The 25,284-nt window shown below is 36.0% G+C and overlaps 2 long non-coding RNA genes across 2 annotated transcripts in view; one reads left to right on the top strand and one right to left on the bottom strand.

The window, feature by feature from the left end:
- Positions 1 to 24,785, bottom strand: part of LOC115414102 (uncharacterized) — a 54,529-nt gene extending 29,744 nt beyond the window's left edge. Inside the window, exons 1-2 of the long non-coding RNA XR_003934563.1 lie at positions 24,704 to 24,785; positions 2,677 to 2,683 (exon numbers count right to left, since the gene is read on the bottom strand). This is a non-coding gene — a long non-coding RNA (uncharacterized LOC115414102). The remainder of the gene's footprint in view (positions 1 to 2,676; positions 2,684 to 24,703) is intronic.
- On the top strand, positions 7,505 to 16,109 carry LOC115414100 (uncharacterized). The gene is made up of 3 exons (XR_003934562.1): positions 7,505 to 7,605; positions 12,925 to 12,926; positions 16,096 to 16,109. It is a non-coding gene; the product is annotated as an uncharacterized LOC115414100 (long non-coding RNA).
- Positions 24,786 to 25,284: the final 499 nt, after the last annotated feature.

Below are 25,284 nucleotides of genomic sequence, written 5' to 3'. Positions count from 1 at the left end.
TAAACTTTGTCGCGTTAGCAAAATCCTCGGCGATGTGGGGCCGTGCAGTTAGAAGGTGAGTAATCAAATGAACATTACCTTCCCCTCTTTCGCATTTCTTTCTCAGAATTATCAATGAATTATTTATCAGGGGAACACAACTGCTGACTCCAAAACATCAAAGAGCATTTTCTTTCCCCGCTTTTTCTTTTCTTTTTTGGAACAACAGCATTCAAACCTCACTAATTAATCAACCATGTTGAGATTCATCATTGGTGGCGTGACGAACGCTTAGAGCTCACCTCCTCTTCCACTCAGGGGATCAATGGAGCCTGACATGACGACTATGGGGTTTTCAGACACCACCAGATAAAGTATAGAACAGGGAGCTCCAAGCGTATTTACATTGTATCGAAACAAATGTGCTTATTTATTATTATAACTTTTTAGATTTGCTGACACCCATAGTAGCAAATTATTGTGTAGATACATCCTAAAGATGCATGACTTAAGGCTTAAAAAGTGAATAATTTACTCTTTTCTGCCACATTGGTAGTTTAATGTAGCACGGACAGTTGAAGACAATATAGAGCAGAGTCTGTTTGTGCCTGATGATGTTCAGGAAGTTTAACCCTTTCATGCATAGTGGTTACTATAGTGGACAGATATTCTCCAGCTGTTCTCTTGTATATTCATGGGTTTAGTTGTTTTAATTCCATGTCCTCCTGAGACTAGAGGTGGGTAGTAACGCATTACATTTGCTTAAGTAACTTTTTACATAAATTGTACTTTTAAGAGTATTTTTAAAATTACATACTTTTACTTTTACTTGAGTGTATTCATGAAGAAGAAACGCTACTTCTACTCTATTACAATGGTGCACATTCCACTTGTCACTTTTATTTTTGGTCATTTGTTAATGGACGAAACGATTTGTTTGTTTTGTTTGTTAGAAAGATTTCCACCAAAAACTCACATGACTCACATGAGTTAAAGAAATTCGACAGAAGGAGAAGATATGTTAAGATAAAGATATCTAGGCTAACTCGTAAAAGTAATAGAAAAACATGCACAGTATCTGCCTCCATAAGAACAGACTAGAAATATTAAAGTGATGGAACCAACAATGATTATTGTGAGGTATATTTGTAACTAGCTGTAAAGTTCTCATATATATTCTATATATTTATTTTAACATTTCATTTGTTAATTGTTGAATTTAAAAGAACAATAAATATGATGTTACTCAGGAAGTACTCAGTACTTGAGTAATTTTTTCATTAAGTTCTTTTTTACTTTACTTAAGTAATTATTTGGATGCTACTTTTTACTTGTACTTGAGTAATATTTTTCTAAAGTAACAGTAACATCTTCAGTGATGTTGATAGAATGCATCACACGAGTCGCCTACAAATTTAACCCCGTATTTTTTTACCCCCTAAGAATTATGTGCATGCTCCAAACCATTAGGCATGCACAACCACATTCTTTCAGTGTAAACATCCAGCAGTGAAACCTGTCATACTGAATTTACCCCTGTGCATATTTTACGAAGAAAACTGTTCAAATTAGGTGATTTGATTTCCATATTATTTGGATCACTATAACAGTCAACCATGCGCTAACTATTTATCTGGCTGTCATTGTGTTTGTCAAATGAAAGTGATGGATGTATAACTATTAGTTTGCATGCTGTTTTAATCTTACACAGTCAGTAAATGTTATTTGCAAATTCCAAAATGCTTTTCTTCTCAGTGTACACCAGGACAATGAATTTCTGTACTAAATATCACAAATTTTAGGAGGGGGGGTTAGTCAGGTGGCCCCCAGGTGGTGATTTGGTTTGTGACCTGAAGTGACGCTACAGTATACAATGTTTTGGATCAGTGGCGATTTCTCACAGACTGCAAGGGAAGCCCGGCTTCTCCTAAAATTACGAAAATTAAATGGTCAAATATGTTCAGTTGTGTTGACATTTCATAGACTACAAATGTGTTAGAACACGTTCATCTCAAAGACGAGTTCGTTCAGAATCAGCTTTATCACAAATCAACGGACCTCGATGTTCACTTCTCATACATTCCCGTTGCGCTGTTTTCTCATTCGATCTCTGCTCAGTGCATTTGTCCGTAGACTGCTCAGCGTCCATGCACTTCAGTGGGACTGAGTGGAACAGTTTTTTTCATTGCCTCAAAACTGGACAGTAATTGGATAAATGCCACGATGTTGTCCCGCCCCCAGACGCCGGGTGTCTCTGGAGGTGAATGGAGCTGTGGGCAGAGCTCGGCCAGGCTGGACGCCAGAATCCCACGTGCTGATTGGAGGATCAGTCGAAAGGCTGAATCCCCGTTTGATTGACAGCTATTTTGAGATCTACTCCTTCACTGACACAGTTCAGTTAATACCGTCGCACATTCTGCTGTGAAATCAAGAGAGAAACCACTACGAAATTACTTGTTCATTTCTTGCACTGTAAATAAAACACACTCATTGTACTTCCTTGTTTCAATTTAACATAATTTCAGCATTTTATTGTTTCAGTTCCATAATTTATTCATTTCTTGTTTGAGTTTAATATCATTTTGTAGATAGTTAAATCAATCAAACTGTCAGCTAGGTCGGAGTGAAAGGAGCATCTCTTGTTCAAAAAGGCTGAAGTCTTACACCCACAACACAATGGGCCAAGGCCGTCTAAACAGCCTAGCTCTGCTGGACATTGAGAGGACACTGGTCCAGTCCCTGGAAAAGACGCCTGCTTGGTACGATAAGGTCACTGAGCATTTTCTTAAAAAGGAACAGAGGGCCAAATGTATGTTTAAATAACCTGACAATTATTTAAATTTATTTATTTTTATTTTTTTTATGTAAGCCGACAATGATCTTCCCCTGTCTGAAAGACGAGCAGCCACCACTGGTTCGAATCCCAGCAGGAACACTTGCATTTTTTCAACATTTTACATATTCAAACAGGGGGCACAGTGCCGAGAACGCTGGTAGATAAACCCATAATCAATAAAGAATTCTAATGCTGCGTTTCCACTGCATTTAACTCAGTTAAAAAGCTCTGTCAACATATGTTAGACTAGAACTGTCACTAAAAATGGTTATGCCGGTTAATTTACGCCACTATTACATAAAACGCCCTCCTTTGTCTTAATATAAGGTGCACTAGTTTACATCCCACAAACTACAACTGCAATTTGAATGTGACTAGAAAATGTCATTTCAAGTACCATGCTAATCCTATGAATGCTAAACGCTAATAGTTTATCAAAGACCTTAAGTGATCAGTCATTTTGTCATCAGCTGTCACTTATTATCAGGGATGTCCACAAATCATTGGAGATTCAGGCAGTAAACGTATCATCTTATTCATAAATATAAGATAAAACTGACAGTTTGTCCAGAAGCTTATGGATGCTAATGATGGAGACGAAGGCAGCTCAATATTCAACACAGCAGTGGGTCACTTCCTGTTTTCTAATGTGTTAAAACAGCCTATTAATGATGTCTAAAGTCACTACAACTGAGTTAATACCCTAATAATACATTTAAAAGCATATAAATAGTACTTTTATTGTGTAGTGCCACTGAGACCAGTGCCATGATACATAATTAGCATTCAAATTTTTTCATCTTGAATGGTGTTGTTAAAAAGTGTACCGTTTTGGAGCAGCAGTACATTTTCTGCTCAGTTAAATTAGAAGCTTGACTTGATAAATGTTTTCCCAGATAGCAGGGAGTGTTGGCCCGGGGAGCAGTGGGGTTATTGAATCAAGGTTTATTTACACAGCTTTGTGTTCAGTTTAGAAAGGATTACATTTCATGCCCCAGCAAATACCTAATGAACGGCCATGAAAAAAAAAAAAAAAAAAAATCCAGGCTGGGTGAGAGAGTCAGATCTGTGGGAGTAATCACAAAACTTAGCTTATGGCTCCCGGTCTCCTGTTAGCTTTAGCTTTTAAACAGGATATTGATTTATGTCAAAGTGATAAAAATAATTCAGGCGCTGTAATAGTCTGAGGAAATAACTTGACATGAATCTCATTTTGAGCTGAGCCAATCATATCAGATTTTTACACCTCTGATGAGAACATAACCATCAAAGGGCTGCAAAATGATTTTCCTGCCCTTGTTAAAAATTGAAATCAGTGCAGACGAGAGCAAAGTGTTCCAGGCTGTGATTAAGAATTATAATGAATATGTTCAATGACTGATGGGGCTAATGTACGAAGCTAGGTTTGTACTGGACCTGCTGGTCTGGGCCCTGGAACATGTGTGATTTAAATAACACATAATACCGCTTAAATGATTGATTGATTGATTGATTTGATTGGTTTATTTGATTGATTGATTGATTCATTCATTCATTCATTGGTTAGTTATTCATTGGTCTGGGCCCTGGAACCTGTATTATTTAGATAAAACATAATACCACTTGGTTGGTTGGTTGGGTATGTACAGTACCTGCTAGTCTGGCCCTGGAACCTGTATTATTTTAACAACACATAATACCACTTAAGTGATTGATTGATTGATTGATTGATTGATTGGTTGGTTGGTTGATTTATTGGTTAATTGATTCATTAGTTGACTGGTTGGTTTGTTGATTGATCGATTGATTGATTTGTTGGTTGGTTGGTTAGTTGGTTGGTTGGGTGGTTAGTTAGGTATGTACAGTACCTGCTGGTCTGGCCCTGGAACCTGTATTATTTAAACAACACATAATAACACTTGATTGATTGGTTGATTGGGTGTTTGGTTTGTTGGTTGGTTGGTTGGTTGATTGATTTATTGGTTAATTGATTCATTAGTTGATTGGTTGGTTTGTTGATTGATTGATTGATTGAAAGAGGTAAAAATGTGCTTGAATTAAGCAAAAAAAAAAAAATCTTGAATTAAGCAAAAAATCTGCCAATGGAACAAGTGAAAATTATCTCGATAAGATTTCTTGAAATAAGATTTTCAAGGTCTATTGTCTAAAAATCAGTTCTTATATTTCACTGAAAAGTTACTCTTTAGGTGACTATGTCATATTTTAAGTGTGATGAGATATTTTGTCTAGAAATGAGAAAAATACACTCGGTAAGATTTAGATTTTTGCAGTGAACAATTTCTGTCACAATTCATAAAGTTCCTGTTGTTCACATCCAATGGCTAAAGAGTGCTTTAACTATACGCTTTTTTTTTTTTTTAAAGTGGTATTTCAAGTGGACTTAGGCATGCTTTGTTGTTTTTGCCGAACACACAAAAGCACCACACACTTAGACCGCCTGAAGACCCAGCAGCTGATACACCCTTGAGCTCAGCCAAGCATGGAGCACAAAATATGTATTGATCATTTCAGCGTTCTATAGATTCTAAGTGCTTTAAACAGCCTGAGGTATTGAATTAATTAGGGTTATGCAAAGGAGGGGAAAGTGCCGCATCAACAAAATTATTGAAGAAACAATTATGTTAACAACTCTTTCACTGGGAGAAAACTGACGCTGGATTCCATGTTCCAGGGATACTCTGCAAAGGGGACGCTGTTTGTGCTCCCACAACAACAAAACGTAGAACCTGATGAGCTCAGTGGGTATAATTAAACTCTGCTCCAACTCTAATAGAAGACAAATAGAGCAAACGTTTGGCTGAACCTTTGTGCCAGTAGGAACATGTACGGTGAGATGCTGTCAGGAGGAGTTATTGTCCTCAGTCTCACAACGGCTCTTAATTCCAACTTAACCTAAGACACAGATGTACCGTGTGTCATATTTGGAACACAGTTATAGAGCAGTTTCAGGTAAAGCTGAAACAATTAATCAATTAATCATTTCGAATTGATGAAAAATACATTTTTCAATATAATTTTCCTGAATCAGAGCGTCACTTCCTTAATTTTGCTATTGCTAAACATTGGTTCCACTGTTGTGTTTTACACGGATGCTTATCGTGATGCGCATGATGCAAGCTGTGTTTGAGATAAAGCTTAAGTTATAAAGTTATATACAAATTTGTTGTAGACTGCAGTGCATATATTATAGATGTTATTGTTATAGATTATATTGTCTGTATATGTCATTTGACTAATTCATAGATAGATAGATAGATCAAGCACACTATACATAATAAATTATGCAATAATGTTCAGTATCATGAAGGTAACAAATGACAAAATGACATTTAAGTGACATTAAACCTAATGTCACATGGAGTCACATTAGGATGATGACCATGGTGTATATATGTGCCAAGTAAATTGAAATAAAATTGATGTTTTTAAGACATTTGAAATTTCACCCATTATAAGTGAATGGGAGAAGAAAAAAAAAATTGAAAAAAAAAGAACTTTGACCTACTTTTTCCAAAATATAACCACATGTATTGTGGGTCACCGGCAATCTATAAACCCACTTTGGTTTAAATTCAACTAACAGTTTTGCTGCTACAGACTTTTGAAATTCCGCCCATTATAAGTAAATGTGAAAAACAAATATAGTAAAAAAAAAATGTAAAAAAAATTAACTTTAACCTACCTTCCCCAAAATGTAATGTCATCTATTCTGGGTCACTGGCAATCTATAAACCAAATCTGGTATGAACTGAACCAATAGTTTTGCTGCTACAGACATTTGAAATTTTGCTGATTATAAGTAAACGGGGGAAAAAAAGATTTTAAAAATTCATGAAAAATTTGAACTTTGACCTATTGTTCCTATAATGTATTCAGATCTATTCTGGGTCACAGGCAATCTATAAACCCAATTTAATATGAATTCAACCAATAGTTTTGCTGCTACATACATTTGAAATTTCACAATTTCACCCATTTTAAGTAAATGGGGGAGAAAAAAAAAAAAAAAAAAAAAATATATATATATATATATATATATATATATATATATATATATATATATATATATATATATATATATATATATAGTAAAAATTCATAAAAATTGAAACATTGACTTACCTTTCCCAAAGTGTAATGACATCTATTCTGGGTCACTGGCAATTTATAAATCCAATTTGGTATGAATTCAACTAATTGTTTTGCTGCAACAGACATTTGAAATTTTGCTGATTATAAGTAAATGGGAAAAAAAAATATTTTAAAAATTCATGAAAAATTTGAACTTTGACCTATTGTTCCTATAATGTAATCAGATCTATTCTGGGTCACTGGCAATCTATAAACCCAGTTTGGTATGAATTCAACCAATAATTTTGCTGCTAGAGTGTTAACAATCAAACAAACCGAACCAAAAACAATACCCCTTACTTCCCTTTTTGGGGGGCGGGGTAAAAATCATTATTCCTCTCCCTGTTGGCCATTTCTGCTCACATTATAATGTTTGTTTTATCAGGTTTCTCTTCAGGACTATCCCTCTACCTCTGCTTCATCTGAATTTGAACCAATTCCTTCACTTGTAACTTCATTTACCTGCTTCATCTTCTGAAGGTCAAATTTTGTAGTTCTTTTTATGGAGGGGTTAAAAGTTGTATAGAGCAAATGCAGGTGATACATATGCTCTGGAGCGATGACGAAAGTGTAACTGAACCTATTGTGAGTTGTTGTACCACCAAAATGACCTGGAAAATATAGTTTAAAGGCTGAAAAAGTCCATCGTGTTACTTTAAGTTATAAACAGCAGAATACTGAATGTATTTTCTGTGTTCATTTCCAGATTGGATCCTGTTTACATGCTCCAAAGTTTTAAAGGAATCCTATTTACGTTCTATCATTAGAAATACTCTAGGTCCACAACACTAAATGGCTTTTACAGCTCATTTGCTTTGCTCCGGTTGTTCTTCCTCACTGAGCTGAGTCACTTTTGACCTCATCTTTCACCAACTTTAGATGCTACCCCGAGCAGTCACGACTGGTCAAGAAATGAAAATCTGCACTAGAGATAAATTAAATGACCCCGATAACAGATGGAGGTTCTGCTTAAGTCTGCAACTCAAACAAACATGCAAAGTAATGCGATTTTTTTAAAAGCACAAACTCGCTTAATATTCAATATTTTCTACAAACGCTGTATGTTCCTTTTGTTGTTGGTTGTTACAGCGTTAAGCTCATTGGCTGCAAATGGTACACATCACATTGGGATGCAGCTGCTGACACAGGTAGAAAAGACTGGAAACCTGTTAACCCTCAGGTATCTGGATGCACCTTTTAGGCACACTTTGCACTTCATTTTAAAAAAACTTTATATTATTTTTCACAATTTAAATAAGGTTAGAATTTAAAAGTTGTTCATTTTTGCTTGATCTTTAAAATTGTGGCTACCAACTAAAATGTGCACATTGTAAACAAAAGAAAATTACAAGACTAGCATCTGTCTCCCAAGTGTGCCTAAAATGCACTATTTCTTCCATTTGATATGTATGATTAGGACTGACTTTGATTTACAAAAATAAAATCAAATTAGAGCAGAAAAATAAATCAATATATAATATTTAATAGTTTGATTTATAGGTGTGTATTTTACGCACACTTGATGACAGATGCTAGTATTTTTGAACATTTGACCTAGCGCCAAAAATAATAATGCAAATTAACCAGTGTTGGAGTTAATCATTGACATATGCCAGGCTGCAAAAATCAAATAATATGTGATCCACTTTTTATGAAGTATACTGAAAAAAATATTTTTTTGTGTTTTTTGCATCCAAAAAAAAAAAGTTAGTTTACATTACAAACACGGCATTTAAAGGGTTCAAAAATGTGACAGTTATTGAGTATTTGGTATTTTTATTTACGGCTCAAGTTGATGAAATAGAAAAAAGTGTAAAAGAATTAAAAACAAACTGAAAATTTTTTTGACATTATTCCACAAGTGTTGAAAAAGGTACACTTGGTGCTTAGTAAGGTCCTTGCTGGACGGGATACCAAAGGGTTAAAATACAAAATGTTTTGTGACACCTTTATTTTATTATTATTATTATTATTATTATTATTATTATTATTATTATTATTATTATTATTATTATCTCACATGAGTTCTGTACTTGTAGTCAGTTTTATCAGGATGGAAAGAGGCAGTGAGATACACACTACAACTGGACAGAAAAAGAACAACACAAACAAGATGGAGCCAAATATAACTAAATTATATTATCTTCAGCTTCACTTGGAGAATAGAATTTCAGATTATGTAAAACAGGACAGGTGATAAATAGAAATAAGTACTGCTTATTTACTCCAATTTTGACACAAATTAAATCTATTGAAAAATGCCACAACAAAATCTGACTTACAGAAACGATTACCTGTGTTGTGTATCTCATGGATTTGGAACAGGTCATTGCAGCTGTAAATAAGTTATTAAAACAAACTGATCAGAAAGTCATTTGTTTAGACATTCTACCTGATTCAATCTTAAAAGTCCAGAAATATATCCAAAATAATGTAGTTTGTCTCATACAATAGTGGTTTTCAACTCATCTCACCTCAACTGGACCCACTTTTTCCAATAGTTTTTTCAAAGTCACTTATGGAAAGGAACAAAACAAACACATTTTTCAAAAGCAGACGCATAAACATTAATAACACACACAACTCTAATTAGGACAATAATTTTAATTTTAATTACAAATTACACACAAAATACTCAGAAAACCAGCAGCTTTTAACACTCACTGGTTTTAAATTATATTTTCGTTTCCCTTTCCTTTTATTGTCACTGTTTGTAAAGTTACATTACACCTATGGTCATATTGAGCTACATCTTATCTGTTAACATCATTCTGTTAAAGATCTACTTCAGAATAGAATAGAATAGAATAGAATAGAATAGAATAGAATAGAACAGAATAGAATAGAATAGATTAGGCTTTATTGTTATTACACCAGCTGTGCAACAAAATTGCAGGTGATCTCTGCCAGCGACAGTGCACTTACATCTAAGTAACAATACAATAAGATACAAATATAGGGCCTACAGGGTATATGAGAAAAAAGTAGACTCAGAAAAAAACAACATAAAAACAAAACGTGAAGACATTTTGAAAATCTGGTCATATGTGTTTATTGACCATGTAATTCTCCCGTGATTGACAGCAGTGTCCTGGGTCAGTTTTCATGCTTCAGTGAACAACGCTAATTTGAATTGTGCAAAATAAAAGTCTTTTGTGCATGGCAGTGGAAGGGTTAATATGAGATCTGTTGCCATGGATGACAAGTTCCATTGGTCTTTTACTTGCACACATAAAACAGGAAAAAAAATAATTACATGTAAACCCCCTACCATTGATACAAAGATTTCACATTAACAACAGGTTTGAGTCTATCACAGTGGTTCCCGACCTTTTTTGGCTCGTGACCCCATTTTAACGTCACAAATTTCTGGTGACCCCAGACATTCAAACAGAGACGGGGTTTTTTTTGCTAAAATTAATTTGTTTTTGATCATGTAATAGTTTGCTACAATATGTTGCAAATAAACATTAATTTGAGATGACATTTAGGCTATATAATGTAAATTTTTACGGGTAAGTTTTAAGTTTTTAAATTTTTTATCAATTACTAGACATTTCAGGTGACCCCATTTGAATTCCAGGCGACCCCACGTGGGGTCCCGACCCTAAGGTTGAAAAACACTGGTCTATCATGACAAACGCAAGGGGTTCATGTTGTTAATGAGGATTCTTTAAAGCTGTGGGAGACTTTCATCACCAATTTTTCATCAAGTTCACACATTGGTGAGAAACTCATTATTAATGGCAAAGTGAAGTGGAAAGTGGAAGTGGAAGGGTTAATATGAGATCTGTTGCCATGGATGACAAGTTCCATTGGTCTTTTACTTGCACACATAAAACAGTAAAAAAAAAAAAAAATTACATTTTAACCCCCTACCATTGATAGAAAGATTCCACATTAACAACAGGTTTGAGTCTATCACAGTGGTTCCTGACCTTTTTTGGCTCGTAACCCCATTTTAACGTCACAAATTTCTGGTGACCCCAGACATTGAAACAGAGACGTGTTTTTTTTTTGTTTTTTTTTTTTGCTAAAATTAATTTGTTTTTGATCATGTAATAGTTTGCTATAATATGTTGCAAATAAACATTAATTGTAGATGACATTTAGGCTATATAATGTAAATTTTTACAAGTAAGTTTTAATTTTTTTAATTTTTTTATCAATTACTAGACATTTCAGGTGACCCCATTTGAATTCCAGGCGACCTCACGTGGGGTCCTGACCCCAAGGTTGAAAAACACTAGTCTATCATGACAAACACAAGGGGTTAATGTTGTTAATGAGGATTCTTTAAAGCTGTGGGAGACTTTCGTCACCAATTTTTCATCAAATTTACACATTGGTGAGAAACTGATAATAGCAAAGTGAAGTGGAAGGGCTAATATGAGATCTATTGCCATTAGGGATGCCCGATAATATCGGCCCACCAATATTATTGGCCCGATATTGGCATAAAAACGTAATATCGGTGAATATCGTTAATCGGTTTTTTTGCCAATCATTAAAACCGATAAAATAATGCCTTGATTTTGCCGGCATTTACCGACGCATAAATGAAGCATTGTTTGTAGCTGAAAGAAATGTGCAGTTTTCAAAATTGTACAGTAGCGTTGCCACACCGTAATAGACTCATGGAGGGAGGGAGAGAAAATAAATAAATATGGCATTTTTTCCACAACTTAAGTTGAAGTATGTATTCTTTGCACAGACAGTGTTTACATTTTGAAAGCCTTGTTGCATTTGAGAATGCATCCAATGGGGCATCACAATAAAATTAGGCACGATGTGTTAATTCCATGACAGGAGATATGTGATGTCACCTAAAATTAGTTTAATATCCCACATATATCGGCAGCGGTATTGGTAGATATTGGAATCGGAAATTAAGCGTTGGACAATATCGGCATATCGGTTTTTGACAAAAAAGCCAATATCGGACATCCCTAGTTGCCATGGATGACAAGCTCCATTGGTCTTTTACTCGTTTACATAAAACAGGAAAAAAAATAATAACATGTTAACCCCCCTATCATCCATCAGTTTATTTATCATGGTTACTGCCTGCTACTACAGACTTTGACACGTTTCTCACAATAAAAGTCCATTTTTCACTCATGAACCACCACACGAAAGGGAGTGGATTTATGACATATACCACAGATGGCCACCAGAGGGAGATTGAGATGCTTTGGCTTCAGAGTTGAAGTGGTTTCACTGCATCCATATTTGTTTACGGACTATGGTTCAGATCTATTCGTATGCAGTTTTGTCTTCTGTTTGACTCCCCAACTTTTTAACGACTTAGAGAGGTGCTATCTGTATCAATGAGTACGTTGTTGCAAGAACTCATGTATGACATATTATGTTGTGTGAAACTTTACTTGTTTAAGCTTAAACTCATCATATTTTTACGCTATAGACATAAAAACATGGTCAGAGTGGATAAAAAGGCCAACACGATATCAGATCTGTTGTTTGGTTCCTGCTTTAATCCCGCTGTCAGTGTTGTTTCTTGTATCCGTGACTGTTGCACAATATCTTAACCATGGAAATGAAAGGCCTCAAACCTCTAAGGGAATATAGTGTGCCATTGTAATGTAATGTTTTAATGTTGGCTGGTTGTATTGAACACGGTCACAGATTCCAATCCTGTGGTGAACTTTCACAGAATAAGCTGCTAAAGAATAAACTGTTTACCAGAGAGACGTCCAACAAAGCGTCTGGCTCAGATTCAGACCCCAACGAATGGTTTGGAAAGTTTCCATTTCGAACAAATGAGAAGAGAGGAGAAGTGAAATTTCACCACTACTGTTTGTTTATAGAGTCTCTAAAGGGGGTGGAAGAACGAGGCAGTGGTCACAGGTACTGTAATCTGGTCGGTCTGAACACAGTGGGCTTTTTGGGAGAGGAAATGAACCTAAAATGGCCTAGTTCACAACGATGTTGAGGTGAAGGGTTGGTTAAGATAATAGTAGTTGAGTTGTATAACATGGAAAACAATTCCAGTTAAGGTCCAGAATAAACTTATACGCCCTAACACACAAGCCTGGTGCCTCTGTGAGATACCAAAGGAGTACTTGGTATGTTGAAAATAAACAAGTGACAGTTGATTTTCAATGCACTGGACATTTGACAGAGGTCAGTGTACCTCCTTAACCCTTTATCAGGCAAGTGACTATTTTTGGTAATTTCCGCTTACATTCCAAGACAGTAACAGCAACAGTTCCAGTGAGGACAGTGAGGCAACAATCTCAGGTCCAATGTGGTCTACAGCAGTGTTTCCCAACCTTTTTGAGCCATGGCACATATTTTACATTAGAAAAATCACAAGGCACACCACCTAACAAAATTCTCACAAAAAGTATATTTATTGAAATATAATGTAAATCTAGTCTCAATTTACTTACTCAGTGTGAAACCTGGGTCTGTTTAGTTGAACACAAAGCTGATATTGTTGCATGAATTGAAGAAAGACACACATGAATCTTCCTCAGCTCTGAGTCTCTCTCTTTTTTTTGGGGGGGTGGCACATTGGGGATGCATGGGTGACATTGTCACAGGGCGTTTGGAACAAGAAAGCTGAGAGGGGTGCGTAACCCCTTGGACGGACCCCTGGATTGAGGTCCATTGTATAATAGTATGGGAGGCATATCCTCCCTCCCCAACCCGACACCCAGGGTTCGCAGGTAACTCGCTGATTCACTAGTGAGGGGGGGCTTTATCAACAGAACACACCATATCAGGGCCGGTTCACTTTCACTTTTATTTTGCAAAGGCTAACAGGAGACCATTGTCGTAGAGTGAATCATTGGTGCATGCAGTAGTATGTATCTACGTATATACCACTGCTCGCTTACAGTACCAATCTGGTGGAATTGGATAATTTTTCCATGGCACACCTGATGATTTCTCACAGCACACTAATGTGCCACAGCACAGTGGTTGGGAAATACTGGTCTCCAGGTTCTGTAAGGTCCACCTCTGCATGAACAGTGAGTGTACCTGCTTTGTTCGGTACCATGAAGTAATGGTACTAATGTAAGGAATGATGTTCAAAGGGAGAATGTGGATGTGGACAGGGGTCTGGATCAGCACTGATGTTAGTCTAATGTTCTAAAATGCATGCTCCTTTCACCTTGCATGTGTTTTTCTTGTATTTTTACCTCTGCCAAGGAGGTTATGTTTTCATCGGAGTTTGTTTATCTGTTAGCAAGACAACTCAAAAAGTTATGGACGGATTTTGAAGACATTTTCAGGAAATGTTGATACTGGCACAAGGAACTGTGATGGGGGGGGGTACTTCTTGGATATTATTATTTTTTTTACCACTGATGGGCAAGGATCCAAATATGGTAACATCATTGATGTCGATTTTCTACATAACAAAAAAAACAAAAAAAACAAACATTTTGAAAAATTTCACAAAAGTAATAGTAATGTTAAGTCCTGCAATATGGTTGACATTTTGAATTTCAGACTATTTCTATCAATAATAATGGCTTTCCAAATCACCCGAAGTTCTTTTCCTGTATCAGTCCATTGTTCATTTACTCTCACATTCATACTCTGGTGGTGGTAAACTGTGTTTGTAGCTACAGCTGCTCTGGGACAGGCTGAGAGAAGTGTGGCTGCCAACCTTCCCCCCTTTGACCACCACCAAATATTAACAACTTTAAGGTGGGTGAAGTATCTTGACTAAGGACACAACAGCACATGACTAGAACTGGATTAGAACCACCCTATGGTTTTTGGACAACCGCTCTACCTCCTGCCCCGACAATAGTATGAATGCCCTATAAAGGGTTAATCATTGGCTGATATCCAATTATATCCAATTATAATGCACTAACATTAGGGGAAAATGCAGAAGCTCTCTGCTTTTAGTTCAACTTAAGAGATAAAATATGAATATAAAGCTAACCTTAGGTCATGTTATCCACCCCCCTGCATCAATAGTAGAGCAGTAGAGTCACATCTGACAGAATCTGATCAGTGAATGGTCATCACAGATTCTCATCACGTCTTATAAAAGCCCATGACTTTAGAAACTCTGTTACACAGGGTTGATTTTCAACAGACTGAAAACACCAGCAGAGTAAATGCAGAAGTCTCCTTTCCTCTCAAACACACTTGGAATACAATACGTGAAAGGTTATAATGGAGTTCTTGCTGGTTGACGGTAAAAGAAAAACTATCAAAAGCTGCAGTTTTAAAAGATTAATTAAAATCATGTAAGTGCTGTCAGACTGAAAGGAATAAGAAAGAAGACAGGGTCAAAAGTTTTTCATGTTTTTGAAGCTCACTTATATTTAATGACAAAATCAATCATCCTGAATCTAAGAGTAAAAACCGAACAAGAATTTTTAGGTTTCCAGGGTTGGACCTCATCTCTTTCCATCAGACAAACCGACCTCAAGGTTCAAATCAAGGTCCATATTGTTGTTACACTGTATAACTATGATCCAGATAGTTTAAATAATAGACTAATACATTCTTGCACAATTACACTGGAAAAAATCTAAACCTTACCAAGTGTATTTTTTTCATTTCTTGTTAAAATATCTCATCACACTTAAAATAAGACATATTCACCTAAAGAGTAACTTTTCAGTGAGATATAAGAACTTATTTTTAGACAACAGATCTTGAAAATCTTATTTCAAGAAATCTTACCACGATAATTTTCACTTGTTCCATTGGCAGATTTTTTCACTTGAATGAAGCAAAAAAAAAAAAAAAAAAAAAAAATCTGCCAATGGAACAAGTAAAAATTGTCTTGGTAAGATTTCTTCCATTCGAATTCAATCCAACTTTATTTGTAAACCACTTTAAAACAACTACAGTGGATCAAAGTGCTGTACAGAAAGAAAAAAAAAAAGAATAACATAGTAAAATACAAGAATAGATTAAAAGAATAGAACAACTGTAAAAATGAAAATAAAAAATAAATAAATAAAAATACAGAAGAATAAATAAAAAATAAATAAACTAATAAAATACAAGAATGGATTAAAAACATAAAAAGCTGTACAATTAAAAACAACAAAAATAAGAACAATAAACCAATACCAAAAAAAAAACAAAAAAAAAAAGAATAAAAATAATACATTCAAACATCTCACATGGTTTTAAAAGCCAAGGAGAAAAGATGGGTTTTAAGAAGGGATTTAAAAACAGATAGAGAGGAGGCCTGTCTGATATGGAGAGGCAGATTGTTCCAAAGTTTAGGAGCTCTTGAAATAATATTTTTTTTAAGATCTACTGTCTACTGTCTCAGGCATGGAGATTATTTTATTGAGGCCACATTTTTTTTTTTTGCTTGAATTAGGCAAAAAAATAAAATAAAATAAAATAAAAAATCTTGAATTAAGCAAAAAATAATAATAAATAAATAAATAAAAATCTGCCAATGGAACAAGTGAAAATTATCTTGGTAAGATTTCTTGAAATAAGATTTTCAAGATCTATTGTCTAAAAATGAGTTCTTAGATAGTTAGTTAAGATCATTTTCACTTGTTCCATCGGCAGATTTTTTTTTTTTTTTGCTTAATTCAACCAAAAAAAAATCTGCCAGTGGAACAAGTGAAAATTATCTTGTCAGGATTTCTTGAAATAAGATTTTCAAGATCTATTGTCTAAAAATAAATTCTTATATGTCACTGAAAAGTTACTCTTTAAGTGATTATGTCTTATTTTAAGTGTGATGAGATATTTGGACTAGAAATGAGAAAAATACACTTGGTCAGATGTAGATTTTTTGCAGTGTATTTACACATGTGGTGTCTATGCTTTGGAATGATGGTGCATCTGACATTAACTTTTTCCTCATTTTTAACTTCTGCAACAATAGCAGGTGTTATTGGTTTTATTTATTCTTCTGTATTTTTATTTATTTCTTTAATTTTATTTTTTTACATTTCTGTGTCTTTTAATGTATTCTTGTATTTTACTGTTATTTTAGGTTTATGTATTTTTCTGTACGGCACTTTGATCCACTGTAGTTGTTTTAAAGGGCTTTACAAATAAAGTTGGATTGAATTCGAATGGAAGAACTCTTACCAAGATAATTTTCACTTGTTCCATTGGCAGATTTTTTTTTTTTTTTTTTTTTTTTTTGCTTAATTCAACCAAAAAAAAAAAAAAAAATCTGCTAATGGAACAAGTGAAAATTATCTTGTCAAGATTTCTTGAAATAAGATTTTCAAGATCTATTGTCTAAAAATAAGTTCTTATATGTCACTGAAAAGTTACTCTTTAGGTGAATATATCTTATTTTAAGTGTGATGAGATATTTGGACTAGAAATGAGAAAAATACACTTGTAAGATTTTGATTTTTTGCAGTGTATCTACACATGTGGTGTCTATGCTTTGGAATGATGGTGCATCTGACATTAACTTTTTCCTCATTTTTAACTTCTGCAACAATAGCAAAACTTTCTGTGTTTATCTAAATGTATTTTCACACTGTTCTCTTTGATCCAGACCGAGAAAACCTCTTTTGATGAATCCAAAGACCAGCTGTTTCGTCCACACTGTAGTTCAAGGGAGGTTTCACGACTGTGATTATGGTTTGGATCAAACTAAAAACACCAGGGATACATGTTAACACACTGGAAAAAGCTATATATGATTGTGTGAGTATATGTCGAATCCGTTTTCTTTTATTACAACAGGCTTTACATCCTTTGTATGTACTGCAGACCCCTGGTTCAAATAAAGGGATGACAGAAAAAGTAGGTCCTCACAACAATCCATTTAATGAGGAGTATGCATGAAAAAAAGAGAAAAGAATAGAGGCAGTGTAAAGTGATGATGACCTTTTTAACTGTGGAAACATGGTGTTTGTTTCTTCCAACTCCCACGAGGGTTAAAGAAAATATGCAGTTGTCATATTATGTATAAATGGAAATCAACAGTTCTGTGACCTTGTAGATACTGTAACTTAACTTATTTTCAGTGTGTTGACATTTTAACCCATAAAGACCCAAACATCCACCGTCGACCGAAAGCATCTGCTGATATAAACTATTTAATATCTGTTGATTCAATAATCCTATCAATACGTGAAAATAATTGGTGAAAAATACAGTTTGTCGTCTTTTCATAGTGTCCAGCCATCAGGTTTTCTCAGTGTATTCAATACTGAGCAATGAAATTAGACACAGTGATAGGGATGGGAATCGAGAACCGGTTCTTTTTGAGAACCAGATCCCAGTAGCTCCATTCCTTGGAATCGTTTGCCTGCCTGCTTAACGATTCTGCTTATCGATTCCGCCTTTGTTGCACATATGCGATGACGTCACACATACACTGCATTGTTTTGGTCAGTACGTAGCCAACATGGCGTTGAGGCAGAAACGGTCTGAAAAGACGACACCAGGTCCACTTACTTGGAACACTGTCAAAGCTTCCATTTCTTCCAAAGGGTGGAATCCCTCCAATATGTTCAAACATTTGTCCACAGCATGTGATTCATTGACAGAAATGTCATGTATTTGATACGCTGTTTAGCAACGCTTGTGAATATAGCGGCAGAGTGAACACCAGGCCCAGTTCTGGTTCCGGTGCAGGCAACAAACGTCGTACCCCCTCAAATACAAGTTTCCGAAGGTAGGGGAAAGGAAATGAGGTGCACAACAACGAGAGACGATTCGAGCCAAGTTGAATCGAGTCGAACCGGTTCAACGTAGTGGAAATGCGGCAATAGAGGAATTAGTAAAGCGTCTTTAGTTTCACTTTCACTGCAGTCCCCCCCCCCCCCCCCCCACGAACCAGGCCCAGTGTCATCTGTTATTATTATTTGTACATACTGTATATGTTATATTTTCTGTGCAGAGATGGAAATATAAAAGACAGCTGATGCAAACACACCTGTTTGTACTCTTTTTTTTTTTCTTTTTTTTTTTTTTTGTCTCTTTATGGGCTCAGCTGGCTGACAGGCAGCTGTCTGTACCGATAAGGCAGCAGCCAACACCAACTGTACTCCCAGTCATCATTGCCCATTTTTCTAACACCTTTGCTTGTGTATCCTCTTTTATTTGGACCTTTTACCAGGGAGTATCTCACACTACTTTGTTTTTTTTTTTTTTTTTTTTTTTTTCCTACTTGTCTTGTCAGCGTCCTAACAGCAGAATGGTAGTCTGGTTCCTTTTGGTGCTGAACAAATTTGCTTTGCCAAGGGTAACTTCATAAAGTATATGAAGCGCCCTTTGATATTCTACTGTGTTTATTATGAGTTTTGTTGAACCACATTTCAATGCCGGACCTGACATGGGGGGTGGGGGTGGGGGGGTAGAAGAAGGGGAGAGAACAAGAGAGAAGAAGGTGGCGAAGACCCTCACAAGAAAGTATCAACAATACAAACAGCAACAACCATGGAGACAATTATAATGGTGACAATAACTACAACCAGAACTGAATAAACTGGGCAGAAGAGAGAGAAAAAAAACAGAACAAACAAAACTACAAAAAACAAACAAAAAAAAAACCACAACAATGAGATACATAAGACCTATGAAATGAAGAATATAAGAAAGCATGAACAAAATGTCATATACCACATTCGCACAAATAATACCTATAACAAATAATACCAGAAACAACTCCACACAACATCAGTTGTTCACATTCATCTGCTGTGACAGAGTGAACCAGGCAAACAGACTGAGGTGAAGAACACAGACATGCAACCACAACCGCACTCCCTCCAAGGATCAGGGACCGACCAAGAGGGCCCCAAGGCCCGGCCACCCAGCAGACACCACAGAGAGGGGGGATCCAGCCCGCCCCCCCCGAGAGGCAACAATGTGCCCGCCCCGAAGATGGTTGAGGGAGGCCCCCACCAGAGGCCCCACAGCAGCCGAGCACAGGCCCCAGGAGGCCAGGGACGCCAGCCGCCACCCCGCCGCCGGGGGCCGGCCACCCAGGGGCAGGCAAGGCGCCGGTCCCTGAGCCCCACGAGCCCAGGAGCCACCCATCTCCCCGGGCAGGGGTCCCACCCAGCACACCGGGCGGCCAGGCCGGCCCAGACCGTTTGTTTGTACTCTTTTATTCCCTCACCCAATGAGAATCGATAAGAGAATCAGATCGATAAGCAAAATCAATAACACTGGGTTACAAAAAAATGTTTTTTGCAAGTCGTCTAGGTTTTTTCAACTGAATTCGGACCATTTTGCACCGCTAAATCCAAAAATGACATCTGTTTTTCTCAATCAGGTCAGGTTTTTTGATTTTGAAAAATTTGATCTTCTCACTAAATTGATTACATTTTCGTGACTTTATCAGTTGATTTTTTTATATAGTTCTCACCCAAAATAGGTTTTAAGAGAAAAAAAAATCATTTTCTAACAGGATTCCTGTTAGGTACAATGGTGTATTCACCGCAGATGTAGCAGAATACGTCAGGCTTATTTTTGCAAGATCTTCTAGTCGAAGCCATTTCATTCACCTGTAATATTAAAAAAAACATTAATCATAAATTGGCAAAAGTAAAATCTTCAGAACTCATTTATTGCAAGAAATATGAAAGAATTTTGTATCATATGATGTGAAAATGCCCATAAATGTAAGCATAAATGTTAAAAAGCCAATATGTAGCATAGTTCAGAAAGTTGACCTGATTGAGCAAAATGAATGTGATTTTTGGATTCAGCACACCAAAATTATCCTAAATCAGCTCAAAAAACTTCAACAATAAATTTGTTGTTGACCAGTGTAATGGAATCGGAATCATTAAATATAAGAAAACACTTGATTTTCAATGAAAATTTGCAAAATACAAAAGATGATATCATAATAAATGGTGATAAATCACTTAAGAAAGTTTAAATAGAGAGAAAAATTCATCTGGGAGCTGACATTAAAGTCACTTTGGGTCTTTATGGGTTAATATAGCACACATGTGAATACTTAACTGTATTTTACCTGGTTTAGGTACAATATTTGTGCTTTTAAATCAAGTCTTCTTCAACATATGCCTCACCCATCTGTAGTGATATGAATCCCTGGCATTCCTTGACCACCAGATGAAATATGACACAACACACGGGTTTAACATCCTTTATCATTATTACCGGGCTTTAAGAGACGTGAGGAATGCTGCTGAGCTGATGAGCTGAGCGCCTTCCGCCACCTTCTCCTCATTTGTAAACCACCTCAGTGGGGCTGAAAAGCTCTCCGTGGCTTTGAGAGAGAGAGGGGAAGAGAGCGCCGGAGCATAATTTTTCTTCATCCGCGTCCACCTGGCTTATATTTATCTGCAAAATGTTACGGGTGAAGTCATTAATCTTTTTTTTTTTTTTTTTTTTTTTTTTTTTTTTTGTGTTGAGCAGATGAAGTGTTTTAGATTTCAGATACGGTTAGTGCCAACCGAAAGGCATGTTCATCATTATCAGCCTTCAGAGAGCGGGGATGACTAAAGGAGCTGTGGCTTAGGCAAACAGCATAATCACAATCAGAGAGCCAGGAAAAAAAAAAAAAATCCCTCACAGACACCCCTGGTATCTGTAGCAGAGGTGGCTGGAAATCTCCTTATTATAACAAGAAATGCCTCTATAGGACGCATGAACAGGTTAACGAAATAAAGCAAAGCCCCTCACTAATGAGATAATGTGTAGAAACCAACGCTGATGACTTCGCAGCGCTGCTTTCAGAGCGATTTTACCGTCTTAACCCTGTAAAGCCTGAACCGTCAAATCATTGACAGACTAGAAAAGCACTCGCAGAGCGCAGATCTCCGCCAAGGAAGATTTTATAGTAAACCAAATCATTAAATTTCATAATATGGGATTTCATAAATAATTCATTAGTATGTTCGTAGTCACCGGCCTTATTAATAATACGTATGGTTCGTTTTTTGTAGGAGGACTATAGTATTTACAGTTGTTTCATATGTCGAGCCCCACAATCCCACACAATATGACATATAAGGAAGTAGAAGTGGTAAATTATATGTAGTGCCTTGTGGTTGAGTAGATTTCTGGACTTATACAAGATTGCCACTGACCTTGCAATCTTTCCTTTTATATATCTAATATGTGGTTTCCATGTTCATTTGTGATCAATAACAACCCCTAAAAATTTTTATATCAAACACTCTTTCAATTTCAGCATCACATATTTTTAATGTAATGTCCCCATCAATTTCTTTTCCATTTCCAAAAAACATAAATTTAGTTTTTTTTTTTTAATGTTAGATGACAATCTATTGACATCAAACCAGGTTTTAAGAATTTCTAAATCTCTTTTAACCGTGGACAGAAGTTCCTTTAGATTTTTCCGAGAACAGTACAGTAAAGAACAGAACAGAACATTAATAACTAGACTGATTATTGGAAAGAACACTCTAAAAATCGTACATACTGTACCTTTAACCCTTTCATGCATACTGGTCACTACAGTGGACAGTTATTCTACAGTTGGTCTCTTGTATATTTATGGATTTTGTTGTTCTTTTTTTTTTTTTTTTTTTTTTTTTTTACACATATCTTTATTAAAGTTTTAAGACACTACATGTCTTTTCTGACATGAATTGGTAACATGGTGTAGATCTCTCCTGAGGATAAACCCCCAGAATCACGAGCCCTCCCCATAGTTTTCACACAATTTATCAGTAAATACATGTTTCTGTGCGTCAAAAATTAAACATGGGGTGTCCAGCTGAGTGGATATTTTTTGCAACTTCATGAAAAATAGGTTCATAAGATTTTTTTTTTTTTTTTTTTTTTGTCATTATTACTTTTTTTACGTATTTAAAAAAATATATATACAGGATGTCCCATAAGTCTCCATACATAGCAAAAATAAACATTTCTTGACATAAACCATTTTTATTTATATAATATGCTCTATATGACTGCCATTTTGTCGGGAACACATTTCAATGGGTGTCCTCCACTGCTGAAGAACTACAGGGGTTGGACAAAATAATGGAAACACCTTCACCTCAAGATGATAATGCCCCAATCCATACAGCTAGAATTGTTAAAGAATGGCATGAGGAACATTCTAATGAAGTTGAGCATCTCGTATGGCCGGCACAGTCCCCAGACCTCAACATTATTGAGCATTTATGGTCAGTTTTAGAGATTCAAGTAAGACGTCCATTTCCACCGCCATCGTCTCTAAAAGAGTTGGAGGGTATTCTAACTGAAGAATGGCTTAAAATTCCTTTGGAAACAATTCACAAGTTGTATGAATCAATACCTCGGAGAACTGAGGCTGTAATTGCTGCAAAAGGCGGACCTACACTATAATAAATTATATTTTGTTGATTTTTTAAGGTGTTTCCATTATTTTGTCCAACCCCTGTATAAAGAAGAAATATAAAGAAATACATGTTAGAACCATATATGTATGGAATGTATTATGTCTCCTATGTATGGAGACTTATGGGACACCCTGTATATTATTTTTATTTATTTATTTATTTTAATTTTTCAGAAGAAAATTTTCTATCACGTTTTTTCCATGCCTAAAGAGGAATAAAAACACTCAGGAAAAAATTTTGATTAAGGTTCTCATAATTCGTGCACGAAAGGGTTAAAGTCTTTTTATTGCATATCCCAAAATGTTGTCCGTTTTAAAAAGTCTGCAAAACAACAGACGAAGCTAACTATAAGCTAATGTAATACTTTACACACAAGCAGTACTCGGAGGCTTCGGAGGTTGTGGTTGTGGTGTTCCTTCTGTTTTTCATCTTGGTTCTGACAGCTACACAATAAAAAAGTCATGTTTGTCTTGGATGTGGAACATGAACTTTGATACGTGCGTTCTTTTCTGACTTGGCTGGTTCACAATGCAATGGTTTATTCATTTGATTTTTTTTTTTTAAGGTCACGGTGGGGGTTGAATCATATCCCAGCATACTTTGTGTAGGAGTAACACAGGCAGATATAGCCAATGGGAAACATATCAGAGCTTCTGGTTTGGGTTATCGACTTCCTTCTGTCATCGCTCCATCATGTATGACCTGGAGACCAATCAGGGCAGAGCGGAAGTCCAACTCCTCTGACCTCAACCACTGCATCGTTAAGGCTGTTGAAGGTGATTTGGTTCTCGTTAGATATGAAAACAAGTTGGTTTCATATGCAGAGGCTTGTTTATGGTGCTAGTTTTCAACATAAAGGGTGACTGGAAGACTCTACAGGGTGGGGAAGCAAAATTTACAATATTTTGAGGCAGGGATTGAAAGACAGTGTATGACCACTTTAATTTATTGAAAGTCATGAGAATTTATTTGCCACAAGAAAATTTACATCATAGAAAATGTTTTTATTCTATGTGTCCTCCTTTCTCAATAACTGCCTTCACACGCCTCCTGAAACTTGCGCAAGTGTTCCTCAAATATTCGGGTGACAACTTCTCCCATTCTTCTTTAATAGTATCTTCCAGACTTTCTCGTAATAGTTTTGCTCATAGTCATTCTCTTCTTTCCATTATAAACAGTCTTTATGGACACTCCAACTATTTTTGAAATCTCCTTTGGTGTGACGAGTGCATTCAGCAAATCCCACACTCTTTGACGTTTGCTTTCCTGATTACTCATATGGACAAAAGTTTCTGAAAAGGTATGGATAATAGTGTTAGGTATGATTATGACATCAATATATGTTTGGTTTCAAAACAATTGACGTAGTGCCTGCTGAGAAAAAACAACTAAATGTTCATCGTAAATTTTGCTTCCCCACCCTGTACACTGTTTCGACTTTACGACGCCTGAGTCTTGTCCGCCATTTTGTCTCCAGCCCCACAGTATAGAGTGTCTGTGTTTGTGCTCCACAATTTTCTCGGTATCCTCGCCTTTTTCACCCTCCTTTTTCACATCATGGCCCCAAAAAAGAAAGCAGGATCTTCTAGCAATGCTGGTCCAGCCAAGAGGAAAGCCATTACGATGGCGACGAAGCTGGATATTTAGATTTAGGGGGTATTAAAGGGTTAATTCCGATTTAAGCGGAAATTCGGGTTACGTCGCCAGCGTAGGAATGGAACTCGTTTGTAACCCGAGGACCTCCTGTAGTTTTAATTTGAATTTTAATTTCATATACTTAATATTTGGAACCAATATTCACTTTTGAACTCTTTGAAAAGGTTCGTTAAGCATCTTTGTGTTATTTATGCAATAAATAATCCAAATTTTTCAAATCATATTTTATCTTTTTTGTGTGTTTTTTGTCCCTTTGTGTTGATATAGTAGGTTAAAGTGAAAAAACAATAGACAGATGAGATAGATGAAGTTGTGCTGAAAAAAAAAAAAAAAAGATACCAAACATGGGTATAGGAGACATTTCTTTGTATAGTATATAAAGGCAAAATCAAAAGTACTGAAAAACAG

The sequence above is a fragment of the Sphaeramia orbicularis genome, chromosome 22 (assembly GCF_902148855.1).
Source record: "Sphaeramia orbicularis chromosome 22, fSphaOr1.1, whole genome shotgun sequence".
In the NCBI taxonomy this organism is placed as follows: domain Eukaryota; kingdom Metazoa; phylum Chordata; class Actinopteri; order Kurtiformes; family Apogonidae; genus Sphaeramia; species Sphaeramia orbicularis.
The sequence above is the reverse complement of the archived record's forward strand: the minus strand, read 5'-3'. Positions and strand labels throughout refer to the sequence as shown.